Raw genomic sequence first — 6,000 nt, 5'->3', positions numbered from 1 at the left:
ATAGTCTTGGATAAAAAGGCCAAGTGGGCCGTCCAAGTTGGGGTGGGCCTTGGCTGAAATAAATGAATTGAACATGTGTATATTAGTAGACTTAATAGTCACATTTGTCATCTTCCACACTTGGGAAAATTCAACAAGCTTGAAGAAGAACAACAACAAAGGCCATTCGGCCATAGCTCCAAAAAATTGGCTCCATGGAAAATTGATCAAAAAAATTATTTCTTCTAGTATTCCTACTAATTTGAAGGCCCTAATTAACATGGGGAGGTTGTTGAAGCAAGCAAACCATTTATTTGTGCAATTTCAACCCTAGCCGAGATAGAAGATGAGTGGAGAAAGGTATGTGTTCAATCCTCTTTTACATGTGTTATGAATGATTTATGTATGTTGAAGTATGTAGAATGGATGAAATTCATAAAATATGTAAGTGTATGGGTGTGGCCGAATGGAGGTGGTGGTGTAAAAGTGATGAATTAATTTTATTTAGTAGTTTGATTGTTGTGTTGTGGATTCCATGATGTAAAATGAAGGTTTGGTGGCTTGAAATGAATTTTAAATCGTTTGTGCATTATTGAAGAAGTTAGTGTGACATTAGTGTGGTTTCTTATATTTGTAAGAATAAATTTGTTAATGTATGGGTTGTTGATATAACTCATGAATTTGGAGATAAGAGATGTGTTTGGAAGATGGTAAGTTGGTTGTTGTGATTAAATTGAATATAAGAAAAATGTTGTCGAATTATGTAAAAGAAGCTACTAACGTTAGAATGTATTTCAGATTGATTGAAGTTGTTAGTATTATTGTTGGTGTAGTTTCTGAATTAAGAAGGAAAGGAAATAGGTTGTTATTATTCTTGTTGAATTTGGAAGGTTTCGGGTAAAGGGGCATGTTGGTTGGATTGTTTAGAATATTGTGTGGATTGTTTGAAGTGTTCTTGAATATTGTTTGAAAGGTTTCGGATTAGTACTTGAATATGTGAGCAATTATGAATTGAATTGAATATAAACGAAATGTCGTTGAATTGTATGACAAAGGTTGTTAATGTTAGAATACGTCTTGAATTGATTGTTGATGTTGTTGGCATGATTGTTGGTATTGTTGTTGATAATTTGGCCGAGTTGAATTCTCGGATTGCTGATTGATGATTTGGCCGAGTTGGATTCTCGGGGATGGTGTATTTACAGGGGAAATGCTGCCGAAATTTCGGCAAAATATAAATGAATTCATTTGAAGGACTAAGACAAGTGTATGTCGATGAGTCTAATGATTATGTCAATTCTCTTGAATGTAGACTAGCAAGTTTGGACGAATAAGCGCGGCTAATTGGACGTGGGATAGGTATGTAAGGCTTACCCTTTCTTTCTTTTGGCATGATCTTTGTGAAACGAACAGACGATATGTATATGATTCCAAAGGAACTCCCATTCTTAGAGCCACTAGGATGGCTAACGTTCTTGATTTCCATAAGCTGTCCCATATGGTTTTGATGCGTACTTATGATGTCCGAAGTTCAGTTTGATATGTTTCCGAATGGAATTCGAGAGATAATTGATGTGATTAATGTTTTGGTTTTCAAATGATAGCACGTTTGGTTATTCCATCGAGTCTTTGATACATTTTGATACGTACATATGGTTCCAAAGGCTCTGTCGGATGTGATCCATAACAATATTCGAAGGGTACCTAACATGATTATGGCTTTGGTTTTCAAAAAATGGCTTCTGAAACGCTTGTAGAACAAGAAATGTTTCTTTTCAAAGGAACTATTACTATGGATATATGTATATAATATATGTATGGATCGGGCTGCACGTTCCGCAGCAGTATAATATATGTATGGATCGAGCTGCACGTTCCGCAGCAGTATAATATATATTTATGGATCGGGCTACACGTTCCGCAGCAGTATAATATATGTAAGGATTGGGCTGCACGTTTCGCAGCAGTATAATATATATATATGGATCGGGCTGCACGTTCCGCAACAGTATAATATATATTTATGGATCGGGCCGAACGTTCCTCGGCACTAATATGTTATATATATGGATCGGGCCGAACGTTCCTCGGCATTAGTATGTTATATATGTGTGAATCGGGTCGTACGTTCCTCAGCACTAATATATTATTTATGGATCGGGCCGTACATTCCTCGGCACTATCATATTACGGATGGATCGATTATATGTATAGGTATATGGTGACATATGATGTCGGCACGTATGATCTGTGTTTGGAAAGTAAGTATTTTGGTACTCTGGATGTTTTACTCATTTTTGGTACTTTTTCTGACATATAACATCGGTAAGTATGATTTACGTTCGGAAAATAAGCACCTTGGTATTCTGGTTAATGTACTTACTTTTTGTACCGTTTTTTCGATTATGGTTCTATTTTCTGTATTCCATGCCTTACTTGCTCAGTACATATTCCGTACTGACCCCTTTTCTTCGGGGGCTGCGTTTCATGCCGCGTAGGTACACCCAGATAAGTAGAAGTCATTATAGAAGATGTTCCAGCGGCGTTGGCAAGCTTCCTTTGCTCCTGGAGTGCTGCCGAGTCAGAGTACATGTGTTATGATTTCTGATTGGAGTTAGAGACTTTACAGACAGAGTTGTGGGTATAGAATGTCAGTTTTGTAAGCGGCTCCATCAGCCGATATGTCACTCTGTCTTATGTGATAAATTCTACATGATTACAGATTTTGTTTGATTTGAGAATAACGATGAAAAAGACTACTTCTGAAAGTCGTACTATGTATTTCATCTTTATTTGATTTAAAAGTCTAAGAAGATTGCGTGTGCGCTAAGGGTCTGAGGGTTCGCTCGGCCCTAAGTAAGGGTCGGGTGCCCATCATACCCTAGGGAGATTAGGGTGTGACACTACTCTGCTCGTGCATACTGTTATTGTATCATTCACCGAGTCCCGGGTGTTACATCCGACATTTTTGTCCATTCGAAAAATTCAAGATAAAATGACTTGTGATGGATAAGGCCACAATTGGACCTTACTTGGTATGAATGTGTAGGTTATGAATGCAATGGTGTGGAATTACGAAAGGTGGCCAAGGGCAAAAATTGGAATTTTGGGAAGTTGTTCCATAAATTACAAATTCTAGCCTATTGGACAAAAAAAAATAAGAAAAACAAGGCCCATTAGGGAGGCCCAACCGGCCATGGTTGGCCCAAGACCATTAAAATTGGTCATGTGACTAGTCACATGACTAATTAGCATAAAGGATATATACATGAATCAATGTTCATCCCTTAGAACATTCAAGAAAAAAATATAGAGAGAAAGGGGGAGGTTTCGGGTGAAAGAAAAAGAAAGGAAGAAAAGAAAAAAAAAATTGGAGCCCATTCCTTGGTTCTAAAATTCATCTCTTGTGAGATTTGTATTAAGCACAAGGTGCTCTTCAAGTTGATATAAAGATTGTGGCAAGAAAACAACTTCAACCCCAAGTGAAGAACTTGAAGAAAGGTAAGGATTTCATGCTTTTGTGGTGTTAAAAATGATGTATGTATGTTGTAGTATGTGTGAATGAAGGAAAAACATGGAAATTTTGTGTGTTGAACAACTTGGGTGGTGGCCGAATGCATATGTATGTATTGCATGCTTTTAATGGCTTGAATTCTTGTGTAAGTTAGTTGTAGGATGGTGGAGATTGTATTAGAAATGAAAGTTGAATGAATTAAGGAAAATTGAGAATTTTGGGGTGTGGCCGTGTGTGTGTGTTGGTGTTGGAAGGTGAGTTAAATCTTGTTAGCATGTTAATTGTGTTGTTATGGCCTTATGAAGTAGACGGAAGGATAATGGTTAAGCTAAAACGAAGAAAGTGTTGATTAAGTTGTCGTCGGAAAGTATGTCGCGTTATCGTGATTTCTTGAAAATATGATTAAGGATAATGAATTTGGAATGTAAAAACGTGTTGATGAACTTGTATGTGGAAGGTTGGAAAAATTGGATAAGTAGTGGCTTTAATGGAAAGTTTGTATGTTTGTATATCGTGTGGATATTGTGTGGAAATGGTATGATATGCCTCCGACGTATGCTATAATGATCTTGATGGATAATAGATGCGAAAATAATAAGTTTGGTTTGGAAATGTAAGTTTGAAACGAAAAATGTTTCGTTATGTTGGAAGATGGCTAATGATGCCTTAATGTATGTCTTGATGTTTGTTGTTGTTTTGATATCATTCTCTGGGTTGTTGTGTTGGTTGTTGGCTGTGTTTTAACTTTTGGGGATGTCGTATATACAGAGGAAATGCTGCCGAAATTTCGGTAGGCAAGTATGTGTAAGCTTGGGGTATTGAAAGAATGAGACTAACCAAATGGTAAATTTGACCATTTCCAGATTTTGGACGAAATTTGGAGTGACGCCAAGCGAGCATAAGGCGCCAGCGAGGTATGTGAAGCACTTCCCTACATTTCTAGGCATGTTCTGGATGCGGTAGGCTCGGCCGCGAGCCTTAGGTCCGACTCCGTTCCCCGGAATTCGAGACGGAAAACCGCTCCAATTCCTTCAATTCAGTTGAACCTATTTTCTTACAAATTGCCCTTAAAGTGAGATTTTGTACAAAATTTCCCCAAACGGAGTCGGAACACTTCCGAATGAGTATGGGTTACCTCATAAGGTCAATTAGCAATAATTTACGTATATAGCCTCGGGTTGGTCCGAGGTGGGCCCATAAGGCCCGATACTTCCGGTACGATTTTAAATACTTCTGTTTCGGGTCCGATTTTCTCTAAAAACTTCTGAATTATTATTTTTGTATATTATGGCTATTTTTGTGTAATCTATATAACATGCTTTCTGAACATCTGAGCATCCCATTCTGATAATCTGTCGTGCCTTCCCAACTAGGTTATAGGCGCGTACTATGCATACTATCTGGGCATTTTGATTTTGGCTCGCCGTTTGGCACCCTTCAGTTTGATTGAGTCTGTATGTTGAGTCTGTCGGTAGGTGGTTTCTCATTTATCGATTCGTGTCTGTCTCAATGCATTCTTTCACTGCGACCCGGGCCAGGTTCTGTTATCGTGCACATTTCTCTGCATTGTTCACCGCGTCCCTCGGCGTACGGGCCGGGATCTGTATGATCTGTGTATGGGGATGGCGGCCAGGATGGCATATGATCTGATTTGATTCTGTCTGTCCACCGCGTCCCGTACTAAGAGGGCCGGGTTCTGTTACCGCGCCCCCAGACAGGGCCGGGATCTGTATGAATATATGCGTGTGCCATCTGTATTTATAAAGCACACGCCTTTGTATGATTTTGTATGACTCTGTGCTACTCTGCATGCATAATTCTGTCCGTCATACTACTGTCTGTCTGTCCGTCTGTGTTACGACTATTTCTGTTTGTCCGTATGGCTTCTGCTTCTGTATGTCCGTATGGATTCAGATTCTGCTCGTCTGTCCGTATTATGATTTCGTCTGTCTGTCCGAACTATAATTCTGTCCATTTGTGTGTAACACGATTCTGTATGTCTGTCTGGATCATAACTCTGTCCGTCAGTTTGACTTATGATTTTGCCCGTTATATTTCTGCGACTCTAGTTCGGACTATGTTTATATCTGTCACGTTTCTGCTTTACATACTCGGTACATTTTTCGTACTGACCCCCGTTCTTCGGGGGCTGCGCTACATGCCCGCAGGTACAGACGCGCCAGGTGACACGCCGCCAGCGTAGGTTCTGACTCTGCCATTCGAAGAGCTCCTTTGACTCGGAGCATATCTTTTGGTATATATTTTCTGTCTTTTGTGTACTCCGTATGTATGTATATTCTGGGTACGGCGGGGCCCTGTCCCGTCATATGATTCTGTATGTCTGTAGAGGCCTGTAGATGGATATGTGGGTTACGGGTTTCGTCTGTATGTTAGCCTTATCGGCTTATCTGTAAATGTCTGTATGTTCAGGTGTATGTATATATATATATGTAAGTTACGCGCGTGCCGTAATTCTATCGGCCTACTTTTGTAATTTCTGTTTTAAA

Source organism: Lycium barbarum, chromosome 8 (genome assembly GCF_019175385.1).
Source record: "Lycium barbarum isolate Lr01 chromosome 8, ASM1917538v2, whole genome shotgun sequence".
Classification (NCBI taxonomy): Eukaryota; Viridiplantae; Streptophyta; class Magnoliopsida; order Solanales; family Solanaceae; genus Lycium; species Lycium barbarum.
Note: the sequence above shows the minus strand (reverse complement) of the source record.